A 15,922-nucleotide genomic window follows, 5' to 3' on the forward strand; every position below is an offset into this window, starting at 1 on the left:
ATCATACTTTTCTGGGAGTCCAATGATTCTCAGATTGTCTCTCCTGGATCTGTTTTCCAGGTCTTGTTGTTTTCCCCAGAAGGTATTTCAGATTCTTTTCCATTTTTTGATTTTTTTGGATTTGCTTGACTGATTCTTCTTGTCTCCTTGAGTCATTCAATTCCATTTGTTCGAACCTGATTTTCAGTGAAGTATTTTCTTCACTCACTTTTTAAAAATCTTTTTCCAATTGTGCAATTGAGTTCTTTTGTTCTATGGAATTTTTTTCCAATTTGCCAATTTTATTTTTTAGAGAGCTATTTTTTGTTTCCAGTTCACTAATCCTATTTTTCAAGGATTTGATTTCTTTATCCACTCTGTCTTTAAATGAGTGGGATGACTTCTCCAGCCTCTCTTGCCAAGCCTCCCTCTCCTTTTCCCATTTTTCTTCTAGCTCCCTTGTGAGAGCCTTTTAAACTACTTCTATGAGGTTCATCTGTGCTGAGGAAAAGATGATCTCCTCCTTTGGGGATTCACCTGGAGACAGTCTGTTTTTAGTCTCCTCAGGATTTAGAGTCTGCTCTCTATCTGTATAGAAGCTGTCAAGGGTTAAAGTCCTCTTCAATTTTTTGCTCATTTTGTCAAAGAATCAAAAACAAACTAGCAAAGAAAAAAAAGAAAAAAACCCTAAATGGAGTCTGCTTTTTGGGGGCAGGGGCTGGGTGGTGTTACCGAGTTTCCTCTTCAGACTGCAGGGCAGCAGCAAGGCACTAGCAGGACTGTGCTGCGCCTGCGCTCTGAGACTCCAAGAGTGTGCTGCGACACTGTGGGGGAGGGGTGGCCAGGTCCCAATAGACTCCAGCTGTTTGGGGTTGTATTTTTCACCCCTGCCCCCCATGTTTTTAGCTTCTCTGCTGGGCTGCTGGCTTGCTGCCAGGGCAAAGTATCCAGTCCTGTAGCAAAGCTCTCCCTGCAGAGACTGCTGCGATCACACCCCACCCCCTCTGCACTCTGCTCTCTTGCTCTTGCTGCCACTTCCTGCCCTCAGCCTGCACCTGATCTAAAACCATCCCCACCCTCGAGCAAAAACAGACCTTTCTTGGCGAGTTTCAAGGATGTCTTCTCTTGGTAACTATTTGTGGTTTTTTTTTTTCAGTCAAGCATTAATTCAGAGGCTTGTAGTGAAATGGATAGTGAGAGAAAACATGGAGCTTACACAGCTGTGTGCCTCCTCTCTGCCATCTTGGCTGGAAGTCCCCCATAGGTAGTTTTTCAACAGCGATCCTTGCAAACACTTCTATTTCAACTTTTCCTCTCCTTCCTTCCACCCCCTTCGCTAGATGGCAGGCAGTCCCATACATGTTAAACATGTTAAAGTATGTGTTAAATACAATATATATGTACATATTTATACAGTTCTCTTGTTCCACAAGAAAAATCGGATTTAGAAAGGTAAAAATAACCTGGGAAGAAAAACAAAAACACAAGCAAACAACAACAAAAAGAGTGCAAATGCTATATTTTGATCCATACTCATTTCCCAGTATTCTTTTGCTAGGTGTAGCTGGTTCTGTGACACTTCCATCAGAATTGATCCTCCTATTGTATTTTTGTTGAAGTGTATGATGATATCCTGGTTCTGCTCATCTCACTCAGCATTAGTTCATGTAAGTCCAGGTTTTTCTGAAACCATCCTGCTGGTCATTTTTTACAGAACAATAATATTCTATAACATTCACATGCCACAACTTATTCAGCCATTCTTCAATTGATGAGTATCCACTCAGTTTCCATTTTCTGGCCACTACAAAGAGGACTGCCAGAAACATTTTTGCACATACAGGTCCCTTTCCCTTCTTTAAGATCTCTTTGGGACATAAGCCCAGTAGTAACACTGGGGATCAAAGGGTATGTACAGTTTGAAAACTTTCTGAGCACAATTCCAAATTGCTCTCTGAAATGGTTGGATGCAATTACAATTCCACCAACAATATATAAATGTCCAAATTTTCCCACATCCCCTCCAACATTCAACATTATCTTTTCCTGTCATCCTAGCTGATCTGAGAGGTGTTTAGTGGTATCTCAGAGTTGTCTTAATTTGCATTTCTCTGATTAATGATTTAGAGTATCTTTTCATATGGCTAGAAATAGTTTCCATTTCTTCATCTGAAAATTGTCTGTCCATATCCTTTGATCATTTATCAGTTGGAGAATGGCTTGATTTCTTATAAATTAGGGTAAATTCTCTATATATTTTGGAAATGAGGCGTTTATCAGAACCTTTGACTATAAAAATGTTTTCCCTGTTTGTTGCTTCCCTTCTAATCTTGTTTGCATTAGTTTTGTTTGTAAAAAACAAACAAACAAAAAAAAACTTTTTAATTTGATATAATCAAAATTTTCTATTTTGTGATCAGTAATGATCTCTAGTTCTTCTTTGGTCACAAATTCCTTTCTCCTCAACAGGTCTGAGAGGTAAACTAACTTGTTATTCTAATTTATTTATAATCTCATTCTTTATGCCTAAATTCCATTTTGACCTATATTAGATGATTTTAGGTATACATGGCAAAAGGTGCTGTATAGCAGGAAATAACCTGAGGAGGGGGAGCAAGATGTGCAGAGGAGGAAAACAGGAAGATAGTAGTGAAAGGTTATTTACCCCAAGATTAATGATTTTGTTATTGAGTAGCCTGTACCATGACGGGGTAAAGACAAGGAAAGCTGGGTATGAGATGATGTAATGAGATGGTATATAAGAAGGAATGTAACTGCTAGAAGTGGCAGATGCCATTAGAGAAGATGTAGGGTACTTAATAAATGCTTGCAGTACTTAGTTAAAAAAAAAAAAAAGTACCTGGAGGATGGTAAGGAACTCCCTTGGTGAGTGGGGAGCTCAACAACCTTATCTTGGTATATGGTGTTAAGTGTGGGTCAATGCCTAGTTTCTGCCATACTAATTTCCAATTTTCCCAGCAGTTTTTGTCAAACAGTAAATTCTTTTCCCAAAAGCTGGGGTCTTTGGGTTTGTCAAACACTAGATTATTATAGTTATTGACTATTTTGTCCTGTGAACCTAACCTATTCCACTGATCAACTAGTCTATTTCTTAGCCAATATCAAATGGTTTTGGTGGCCGCTGCTTTATAATATAGTTTTAGATTTGTACAGCTAGGCCACCTTCATTTAATTTTTTTTTATTAGTTCCCTTGAAATTCTTGACCTTTTGTTCTTGCAGGATAAATTTTGTTATTTTTTCTAGGTCATTAAACTAGTTTTTGGGGAGTCTGATTGGTATAGCGCCAAATAAATAGATTAGTTTAGTTAGTATTGTCATCTTTATTATATTTTTTCGACCTATCCAAGAGCACTTAATATTTTTCCAATTGGTTAGATCTGACTTTATTTGTATGGAAAGTGTTTTGTGATTTTGCTCATATAGTTCTTAATTTTCCCTTGGCAGATCAGATTCCTATACTATTGGCAGTTACTTTAAATGGAATTTCTCTTTTTGTATCTTTAGCTGTTGGATTTTGTTAGTGATGTATAAGAATGCTCATGATTTATGTGGATTCATTTTGTATCCTGCAACTTTGCTAAAGTTGTGGATTATTTCTAATAGCTTTTTAGTAGAATCTCTGGGGTTCTCGAAGTATACCATCATATCATCCATAAAGAGTGATAATTTGGTTTCCTCATTACCTACTGTAATTTTTTAAATCTCTTTCTCAACTCTTAATCCCAAAGCTAGCATTTCTAATACAATATTAAATAGTAATGGTGATAGTGGGCAACTTTGTTTCACTCTTGATTTTATTGGGAATGATTCCAATTTATCCCCATTACTCTTTCAGAACATGTTTGATGAATTCTTTCAATGCCTATTTTACCTTCTGATTCTATTACATCTGGGCAGTTCTCTTTGATGATTTCCTGAAAAATAGTGGCTAGGCTCTTTTTTTCATCATGGTTTTCAGGGAGCCCAAAAATCTTTGTATTATCTGTGCTAGATCTATTTTCCAGGTCTGTTGTTTTTCCAAGTAATTTTTTACTTTACATTTTTTCCCTAATTTTTCTTTTTCTTTTTCTTTTTCTTTTTCTTTTCTTTTCTTTTCTTTTCTTTTTTTTTTTTTTTTTTTTTTGATTTTGCTTGACTGATTCTTGAGGTCTCAATGAATCATTCATTTCCATTTGTTCAGTTCTGATTTTTAATGAGTTATTTTTTCATTATTTTTTTTTTTTTTTTACTTTTTGTATATGTCCAATTGAGTTTTTAAATAAGTTGGTTTGTTCTATGGATTTTTTTTTTCCATTTCACTGATTTTTTTTAATGAGTTATTTTCTTTTTCCAATTTACAAATCCTACTTTCCCGGGAGTTCTTTATGTTTTTCAATTCACAAATTCTATTCCCTTGGCGTTCTTTACCTTTTCCAATTCACATTTCAGGAAGTTGTTTTCTTTTTCCACTTCATCAAATTTTTCTTTTAATGAGTTATATTCCTTTTCCATATTCTCTTGCAGAGCTTCTCTTTTCTTTCCCCATTTTTCTTATAACTCTCTTTTAAGATCTTTTATCATTTTTTCTAGAAGAGCCTTGTGTGATGGGGATCAGGCTATATCCCCCTTTGGGGTTTTGTCTGGAGACTGTTTGGTCAGCAGATTCGTTCACAATGCCGATGAATTAAAGTTTGAAGTTAGATTTATAAGTGGACCTGCAAGCTTCCTGTGAAATTCAATTCTTTGATTATAGTTAACTCTCTGGGATCTATTAACCAATGAGGAAACTATTCTGTATCATTTAATAATGTAATTGACTGTATTCCCCATTTTGTCGATCTACATTTCTCCATTCTGGTATTAAGCTCAAGAAAGGTGTTGTTAAAAGAAAATGTTGATATCATCCATGCCATTGGGGCCCCTAGATCATCTACTCATTGTAGAACAGGTTTAATCTGTTGCCATCTCCCAAAAGACAAATCATCTGTCCTTGCCTGTCCTTATGCAATTAAGGGAGACTTGCTTATTCTAAGGAGACAACAATATTGGTCCTATTGGTCCTAGTTCCATAATCTCATAAAGTTATGAGAGGCCAATGAATTCCATAAAACAATTAATATTCCTTAGTTGTTAGAGGAGGTCATTCCTGAATCCATTTTTCCTAGCATAACTAATGGTAAGGTTCCAAAACTATCCAGTTGCCTTTTCTTTTCCTGTATATTAATTAAGAACATATTCCCCTTTCTCATTGGGATCACTGTAAAGTCCTAGGTAGCTCCCTGGAGGCCTCAGGATAAGCCAGAGTCAGGATAAGTAAAAGTCCTTGGTCTTTTAGGGGAGAAGTGAAAGAGATGGACGAAACTGCCACAAGTCACTACCAACCTCCCTTCTCCTGGTCTTGTTGCAAAGTGTAGTTCTCTGGCCTCTGTCACCCCATCCCCTAATCCTTACTTACAATTCTCTTAATCCCAAAAATGTTAGCATTAACTAGAAAAAGAGCAATTCCAAACATATGCTAATAGAGTCATTGTCCAATAGGTAATTAGCCTTAAGTGCTCGGTTGTTTGATTCTAGCACACCTTTTATGAGTTTCGGCCCTTGACAAACTGTAACCATTCCCAATAAGATCAGGAGTGAAACAAGGTTGCCCACTATCACCGTTGCCATTTAATATTGTATTAGAAATGCTAGCTTTGGCAATAAGAGTTGAGAAAGAGATTAAAGGAATAAGAATAAGCAATGAGGAAACCAAATTATCACTCTTTGCTGATGATATGATGGTATACTTAGAGAACGCCAGAGATTCTACTAAAAAGTTATTAGAAACAATCCACACCTTTAGCAAAGTTGCAGGATACAAAATAAACCCACATAAGTCATCAGCATTCTTATATATCACTAACAAAACCCAACAGTTAGAGTTACAAAGAGAAATTCCATTTAAAGTAACTGCCAATAGTGTAGGAATCTGATCTGCCAAGGGAAAATTAAGAACTATATGAGCAAAATCACAAAACACTTTCCACACAAATAAAGTCAGATCTCACCAATTGGAAAAATATTAAGTGCTCTTCGATAGGTCGAGCAAATATAATAAAGATGACAATACTACCTAAACTAATCTATTTATTTAGCGCTATACCAATCAGACTCTCAAAAAACTATTTTGATGACCCAGAAAAAATAACAACAAAGTTCATATGGAAAACAAAAGGTCAAGAATTTCAAGGGAATGAATGAAAAAAAAAATCAAATGAAGGTGGCCTAGCTGTACCAGATCTAAAATTATATTATAAAGCAGCGGTTACTAAAACCATCTGGTATTGGCTAAGAAATAGACTAGTTGATCAATGGAATAGGTTAGATTCAAAGGACAAAACAGCCAATAACTTTAATAATCTAGTGTTTGACAAACCCAAAGACCCCAGTCTGTGGGTTAAGAATGCATTTTTTGACAAAAATTGCTGGGAAAATTGGAAATTACTATGGCAGAAACTAGGCATTGACCCACACTTAACACCATAAACCAAGATAAGGTCAAAATGGGTTTGTGACCTAGACGTAAAGAATGACATTATAAATAAATTGGAAGAGCATAGGATAGTTTACCTCTCATACCTGTGGAAGAGGGAGGAATTTATGACCAAAGAACTAGAGATCACTATTGACCACAAATAGGGCCTCATTTCCAAAATATAGAGAGATAAAGGCCTCATTTCCAAAATATAGAGAGAATTGACTCTAATTTATAAGAAATCAAGCCATTCTCCCATTGATAAATGGTCAAAGGATATGAACAGACAATTCTCAGACTAAGAAATTAAAACTATTTATAGCCATATGAAAATATGCTCCAAATCATTATTAGTCAGAGAAATGCAAATTAAGACAACTCTGAGATACCACTACACACCTGTCAGATTGGCTAGAATGATAGGGAAAGATAAGGAGGAATGTTGGAGGGGATGTGGGAAAAGAGGGACACTGATACATTGTTGGTGGAGTTGTGAACACATCCAGCCATTCTGGAGAGCAATTTGGAACTATGTCAAAAAGTTATCAATCTGTGCATACCCTTTGATCCAGCAGTGTTTCTACTGGGCTTATACCCCAAAGAGATACTAAAGAAGGGAAAGGGATCTGTATGTGCCAAAATGTTTGTGGCAGCCCTGTTTGTAGTGTCTAGAAACTGGAAAATGAATGGATGCCCATCAATTGGAGAATGGTTGAGTAAATTGTGGTATATGAATGCTATGGAATATTATTGTTCTGTAAGAAATGACCAGCAGGATGAATGCAGAGAGACTTGGAGAGACTTACATGAACTGATGCTAAGTGAAATGAGCAGAACTAGGAGATCATTATACACTTCAACAACGATACTGTATGAGAACGTATTCTGCTGAAAGTGGATTTCTTCGACAAAGAGAAGATCTAACTCAGTTTCAATTGATCAATGATGGACAGAAGCAGGTACACCCAAAGAAAAAACACTGGAAATGAATGTAAACTGTTTGCATTTTTGTTTTTCTTCCCAGGTTATTTTTTACCTTTTGAATCCAATTCTTTCTGTGCAACAAGAGAACTGTTTGATTCTGGATACATATATTGTATCTAAGCTATGCGGTGACATATTCAACATGTATAAGACTGCTTGCCATCTTGGGGAGGGAGTGAAGGGAGGGAGGGAAAAAATCGGAACAGAAGTGAGTGCAAGAGATAATGGTGTAAAAAAATTACCCAGGCATGGGTTCTGTCAATAAAAAGTTATAATAAATTAAAAAAAAAGTTGGAAAAGAAGTCTAAATTTCATGTAATCGAATATGGGGAACTATTGAAGATTTTAGAGCATGGGAATTCCATGATGAAACTTTTTTTTTCTTATGAAGAAATTTATAATCCTGAAAGATATTAACAAAAGAAAAAAGAGAAAAATAATGAATTAAGTATTCAAACTTTAAAGACTAGCAAAGTTACAAATGAATAAGCACAAAAACTGATGTGCTAAATAAAACAGATAAAGATTTAACTATACACATACACAAAACACCTATATGATGATGAGGGAGGGGAAGAAAGGAGGAGGAAGAGGGAAATGAGAATTAAAGATTAAAGATTAAAGAACCTAACAGAAAACTAAACAATTTGCTCTCCAAAAAAGAAATTAAACTCCCAGTGGTGAGGAAAAAAAAAAAAACTCTTGTTATAAATGGATTTACAAGTTAATTTTATTAAACTTATTTCTTTAAAAGGTAACTCATGGTATATACATTGTGTAGGAAAATAATGTTTCCTTACCAAAATTCATCTGTCTTTTATAGAATATATTCCCACTACTTAAACTAGGAAAAGAGTTGTTTTTATGCAAAAGTACAAGGATACTTGAATATTAAGAAAATTATAAACATATATGAATTTAATAATAAAACGCTAAAGATATATAATATAGCACTCATTTTATTTATGCTTAAAATTTTTTTAAGTATTTAAAAGTCCTTATATGACAAAAAATTTCCTAATGAAAAACTAAGAGTTAGCATTATTTAAAACAGAAACTTTTCCAATATGATCAGAGATAAAACAAGGATGCTTATTGTCTTTCCACTTCTATCTGATAAATAGATATAGCAATAAAACAAGAAAAAGGACATGAACTTATAAATACAGGCAAAATGAGCAAAAATTATAATTTAATGCTCTCAATAAAAAAACTAATCAAGAAAATAACTATGAAAGTAAATTACAAAATCAGGAGATTTTCTCTTTCTTTAAAAAAAGCAGAAGAAATAGGCTGGAAGAAAAATATATTTAAGATAACAAAAATATATTAAATATCTCTGAGCTAACCTATCACACCACATACAAGACATATAAATATATGCAGAAACACTTTTATAGAAATAAAATAGGTCATAAATATTTTCACATACTATGAAAAGAAATATAGAAAGGATTAAAAAATTAAAAATTTTAATGGAAAAATTCATAACTAGAGACAATAAATCATAAAAAGCAGAAGGTGACATCAACTTCAAATAATCAATAAGCATTTATTAAGTACTTATGTCCCAAGCACAATGCTAAGTCCTAGGATACAAAAAGAGACAAAAAAGACAAAAAGTTTCCCAACCTTTACAAATATACAAAAATACAAAGCAAGCTATATGTAGGACAAATAGGAAATAATTAATAGAGGGAAGGCACTAGAATTAATAGAGGTTGAGTAAAGCTTCCTATAGAAGATGGAATTTTAGTTGGCAACTGACAGAAGCCAGAGACACATGATGAAACTTTTTAAGAAAGCTTCTAACAGCAAAGGAATCATCTGAGAGACCACTTGCCAGTAGTTCAAGCATGAATTGGTAAGGACAGAGACTTAGGGTAATAGCAACTTAAATAGCAATGAAGAGATGAATAAAAGAGAACATTTATTACCATTTATTTTTACCATTCTTTTGAACAATCTTTCCCCTTTAACTTTTTCTCTACCCAATGAGAAGGCAAACAGTAGCATATCAATTATACATGTAAAATTATACAAAAATTATCTGTGTTGCAAAAAAAACAAGAAAAATAAAGTGAGAAAATTATACTTCCACTTATACTTCCACCATATTGTTCATCAGTTCTCTCTCTGGATGTGAATATTATTTTTTCATTGTGAGTCTTTTGGATTTATCTTGGATTTTTGTATTGACCAGAAACTGAGAAAGAAAACAAAATGCTAAGTCTTTCATAGTTATTGTTACAGTATACAATAATTTCCTGCTTCTGTTACCTTACCCCAAGACTTAATAGATGTTTTCTAGGTTTTTTGAAAGTACCCTTGCTCACTATTTCTTATAGTACAATAATATTCTATCACAAACAAATAACACAACTTTTTCAGCCATTCTACAATTGATGGATATCCCCTCAGTTTTCAATTCTTTGTACCACAGAGAAAGCTGCTATAAATATTCTTCTGTATCTTGAGGCCATTTTCTTTATTCTTTGAGCTCTTTGATATGTAGACCTAGTAATGATATTGCTGGGTTAAAAGTTATATTGTGTTCTACTCTTCATGATGCTATATGGGGTTTTCTTGGCAAAGACACTCAAATGATTTGCCATTTTCTTCTACAACTCATTTTACAAGAATAGGAAACTGAGGTAAACAGAGTTAAGTGACTTGCCTAGGGTCATGCAACTAGTAAATATTTGAGACGACATCTGAATTTAGGTCTTCTGGACTCCAGCCCAGCACTTTCTTCACTATGCCACCAAATTGCTCCATAGCCTTGTTCAAATTGTTCTCAAAAATGGCTGGATCAGTTTGCAATTCCACCAACAATCCTTTAGTGTACTTGTTTTTCTACATCCCCTCCAGCATTTGTCTTTTTCCTTTTCTATCCTGTGAGGATTGAGGTAGTACCTCAAAATTGTTTTACTTTACATTTCTCTGATTAGTAATAATTTAGGGCATTTTTTTTCTTGTGGTTATAGATAGCTTTGATTTCTTCTTCTGAAAACTGCCTGGGCATTTATAAATTTGATTCAATTCCCTATATATTTAAAAAATAAGATCTTTATTACAGAAATTTGCTGTAATTTTAAAATATTATTTCATTTTTTGTGGTACCTTTTAGCAAAATGTAGTTTTCCTGTTTTTGTGTTTTATTTTTAATTCAGCAGAGATTTACTACTCCCCAACACATATCTTTTACTTTAGTTAGATTGGTTTCTTCAGTGTACTCAAAATCTCCAGCCTCTAATTTTAAATTTGTGTATTTCTGTTTCAAATGTGACAAAGAAATTTTATTTTATTTTACTTTATTTTATTTTTTAAAAATAACTTTTTATTGACAGAACCCATGCCAGGGTAAGTTTTTTTTTTTTTTTAACAGTGGAAGGAGAATCTTATATTAAGTCATTGCCCATTATTAATTTAATTGTCTGCCCAAGCATAATATTTTACATATTTGAAGTGTGAAGTATATTTGAAGTATGAAAAATAAATGGGCCAGGAAAATTTGCTGTTCCTGATGAAGGAACAGATGTCACCTTTTGAAATGAAAGGAAATGAAGATCAGTAGAAACCTGGAGATTCAGAAGAATAGCTGTGGTCTGGGTAATAAGCATTTATTAAGCACCTACCAAAGACTGTGCTGAGTTTCTGGGAATACAGAGATGCCCTCAAGGAGCCTATATAGGGTATCCCCAAAGCTCTTTTTTTAAAATTTTATTTTATTTAATAATAACTTTATATTGATAGAATCCATGCCAGGGTAATTTTTTACAACATTATCCCTTGCACTCGCTTATGTTTCGATTTTTCCCCTCCTTCCCTCCACCCCCTCCCCAAGATGGCAAGCAGTCCTATATATGTTAGATATGTTGCAGTATATCCTAGATACAATACGTGTTTGCAGAACCTAACAGTTCTCCTGTTGCACAGGGAGAATTGGATTCAGAAGGCAAAAATAACTCGGGAAGAAAATCAAAAATGCAAATAGTTCACATTCATTTCCCAGTGTTCCTTCTTTGGGTGTAGCTGTTTCTGTCCATCATTTATCCATTGAAACTCAGGTCTCTTTGTCAAAGAAATCCACTTCCATCAGAATACATCCTCATACAGTATCATTGAAGTGTATAATGATCTCCTGGTTCTGCTCATTTCACTTAGCATCAGTTCATGTAGGTCTCTCCAAGCCTCTCTGTATTCATCCTGCTGGTCATTCCTTACAGAGCAATAATAATCCATAACATTCATATACCACAATTTACCCAGCCATTCTCCAATTGATGGGCATCCATTCATTTTCCAGTTTCTAGCCACTACAAACAGGGCTGCCACAAACATTTTGGCACATACAGGCCCCAGGGTAAGTTTTTATAGCATTATCCCTTGCACTCACTTCTGTTCCGATTTTCCCCCTCCCTCCCTCCACCCCCTCCCCCAGATGGCAAGCAGTCCTTTACATGTTAAATAGGTTACAGTATATCCTAGATACAATATATGTGTGCAGAACTGAACAATTTTTTTAAAAATTTTTTTAAGTTTATAATAACTTTTTATTGACAGAACCCATGCCAGGGTAATTTTTTTTTTTACAATATTATCCCTTGCACTCGCTTCTGTTCTGATTTTTCCCCTCCCTCTCTCCATTCCCTCCCCTAGATGGTAAGCAGTGCTATATATGTTAGATATGTTGCAGTATATCCTAGATACAATATATGTTTGCAGAACCTAACAGTTCTCTTATTGCACAGGAAGAATTGGATTCAGAGGGTATAAATAACCCGGGAAGAAAAACAAAAATGCAAGCAGTTTATATTCATTTCCCAGTGTTCTTTCTTTGGGTGTAGCTGCTTCTGTCCATCCTTGATCAATTGAAACTGAATTAGCTCTCTTTATCGAAGAGATCCACTTCCATTAGAATACATCTTCAAACAGTATCGTTGTTGAGGTATATAATGATCTCCTGGTTCTGCTCATTTCACTTAACATCAGTTCATGTAAGTCTCACCAGTCCTCTCTGTATTTATCCTGCTGGTCATTTCTTACAGAACAATAATATTCCATAACATTCATATACCACAATTTACTTAACCATTCTCCAATTGATGGGCATCCATTCATTTTCCAGCTTCTAGCCACTACAAACAAAGCTTCCACAAACATTTTGGCACATACAGGTCCCTTTCCCTTCTTTAGTATCTCTTTGGGGTATAAGCCCAGTAGAAACACTGCTGGATCAAAGGGTATGCACAGTTTGATAACTTTTTGACATAGTTCCAAGTTGCTCTCCAGAATGTCTGGATGTGTTCACAATTCCACCAACAATGTATCAGTGTCCCTGTTTTCCCACATCCCCTCCAACATTCCTCCCTCATCTTTCCCTGTCATTCTAGCCAATCTATCAGGTGTGTAGTGGTGTTGGAATCCTTACTAACTGCTAACTAATTAGAGTTGATCTAATCTTACAAGAAGATGTTTTGGGCAGAACCTGAAACAAGGTACTAAGTAGAACTAATTAATACAAGGCTTGTGTTCACACCTTTACTCATTGGAGTTCAATGAGTTCACACCTCCCTTGAAGCTCTTTGGGCCAGAGAGCACTATGGGAGAAAACCCACAATCCCTCTCTTGAGCATAAATAGAGCTTCAATGGGCCAGTCGAGGAAGTTCTTCAGAGTGAAGAAGCTACAAGTCGAGATTTCACCGGAATGACATGAAGAGTGGTGCTGGCTCTGGAGGCTGAAGAAAGCAGAGGCATAAGCAAAGGACAAAGCGGCAAGAGCTCTTGGAACCAAGCAGAGAGATAGGCCTCTAAGCTAGCCGGGCTATATTGGAGATAATAAAAGATCTGAACTTTTATCACCTGGCTGCGATTTGAGAAGAAAAAGCTCACCACATTTTGGCGCCCGAACAGGACTGATTCAGATCCATCTGAACTAGATCACGAGATTTTGGCGCCCAACGTGGGGCTAACATAGTGGTATCTCAGAGTTGTCTTAATTTGCATTTCTCTGATTAATAATGATTTGGAGCATATTTTCATATGGCTATAAATAGTTTTAATTTCTTCATCTGAGAATTGTCTGTTCATATCCTTTGACCATTTATCAATTGGAGAATGGCTTGATTTCTTATAAATTAGAGTCAATTCTCTCTATATTTTGGAAATGAGGCCTTTATCAGAACCTTTGACTGTAAAAATGTTTTCCCAGTTTATATCGTTTCCCTTCTAATCTTGTCTGCATTAGTTTTATTTGTACAAAAACTTTTCAATTTGATATAATCAAAATTTTCTATTTTGTGGTCAATAGTGATCTCTAGTTCTTCTTTGGTCATAAATTCCTCCCTCTTCCACAGTTATGAGAGGTAAACTATTCTATGCTCTTCTAGTTTATTTATAATCTCATTTTTTATGCCTAGGTCATGGACCCATTTTGACCTTATCTTGGTGTACGGTATTAGTGACAAAGAAATTTTAAAGGAAAAATCGATGGGACTTCATGACTGATATGAGAGGATGCAGGAGAAGTATAGACTCATAGATTATGTAAGAAAAAAGGAAAGTAAACATGGTTTATATTTTTACAAATAAACTAAGTGATGGTAATCTAAATACTTTTGATTTATCATAGTTTAAAATCATTTATTGCATACTTACTTTATACATGATATGATAGGATTGCTAACTAGGAATTTTTTTATGTTAAAATATGTGTTAAATTCAATATGTATATACATATTATACAATTATTTTTCTACACAAGAAAATTGGATCAAGAAGGAAAAAAACTGAGAAAGAAAAAAAAGCAAATAACAACAGAAAGAGTGAAAATTCTATGTTGTGGTCCACACTCAGTTCTCACAGTCCTTTCTCTGGGTGTAGAGGGTTTTCTTCATCACAAGACTATTGGAATTGATTTGAATCATCTCATTGTTGGAAAGAGCCACATCCATTAGAATTAATCATTGTATAATCTTGTTGTTGCCTTGTACAATGATCTCCTGGTTCTACTCACTTAACATCAGTTCATGTAAGTATCTCTAGGCCAGTCTAAAATCATTTTGTTGATCATTTCTTATAGAACAATAATGTTCCATAACATTCATATACCATAACTTATTCAGCCATTCTCCAATTGATGGGCATCCATTCAGTTTCCAGTTTCTTGCCACACAAAAAGCTGTCACAAACATTTTTGCACATACAGGTCCTTTTGCCTTCTTTAGTATCTCTTTGTGGTATAAGCCCAGTAGAAACACTGCTGGATCAAAGGGTATGCACAGTTTGATAACTTTTTGAGCATAGTTCCAGATTGCTCTCCAGAATGGCTGGATCCATTCACAATTCCACCAACAATGTATTCATGTCCCAGTTTTTCCACATTCCCTGCAAAATTCATCATTATCTTTTAAGAATTTGTTTAAAATATAAAACCATCCATCTTCATTCCATACAGCTTGTTTTTGAAATTATATAATATTATGCCTTATTTTAAAAAAATCACCTTGTTTATCTGTGCTTCCTAATGACCCTCTATCTTGGTATCACTGCTATTAACTTTCTCTTCCCTCAATTACTGACTCCCTCCCCCTCTCCCCCCCCCCCCGCCACTAAAATGAAGAGGAAGGTATTTAAAAAAAAAAAACCCTACTTATAACAAATTCAAGCAAAAGGAATCTATACTATTATCATGTCCAAAAATGTATGCCTTTTTCTTCACCTTTTTCCAATCTTCACTATAGGCCTTCTGGAGATAAGGTGGGGGATTGCCCACTTCTCCACCTCAATCCTTTTCTCCATGTCAGTATCTTCTTCCAGTCATACATATCAGCTACAAATAATCACTAATTCCATCCTCTTAGTTCTTTTCTACTTTAATGTATTCCTTTTATCCATCCTTCTCTTTCCCTCCTCTAAATCCTCAGATCGAAACAAATCCACCTGCAATATCTCTGTTTTGCTTATTCAACTCCCTCAATATACTTTGGAGAAATTAAAGTTACTGGTTACTTTATCCACTCTTAAAATGTAAGTCCCAAAACCAAGTCATCACACAGTTCCTTTCATTGCACAAATCCTTTCTTGATTTCCTTTAATTTTGTGTTCATATTTCACAATATCACTAAGCTCTAGGTTTTCATAAATAATGCTTAAAAGTCATTTAATTCTTTAAAAACTCATTTCCCCCTGTAGCTTATCCTCAACTTAATTAGTCTTGATTGTAAATCTTTTATCTTTTGGAATATTCCATGATTTTTAAAATTTATGTATGAAGCTACCAGGTCTTACATGATCCTGACAATAGGTTCCTTAGTGCTTGAACAGCTTTGTAATATTTTTATTTTGATATGGGAACTCTTGTTTTTTGGTTATGATGATATTGGGAATTCTTTTGTTTTTTTTTTTCAGAAGATAATTGGCGAATTCTTTTCCCCCTTTA

The sequence above is a fragment of the Antechinus flavipes genome, chromosome 5 (genome assembly GCF_016432865.1).
Source record: "Antechinus flavipes isolate AdamAnt ecotype Samford, QLD, Australia chromosome 5, AdamAnt_v2, whole genome shotgun sequence".
Classification (NCBI taxonomy): Eukaryota; Metazoa; Chordata; class Mammalia; order Dasyuromorphia; family Dasyuridae; genus Antechinus; species Antechinus flavipes.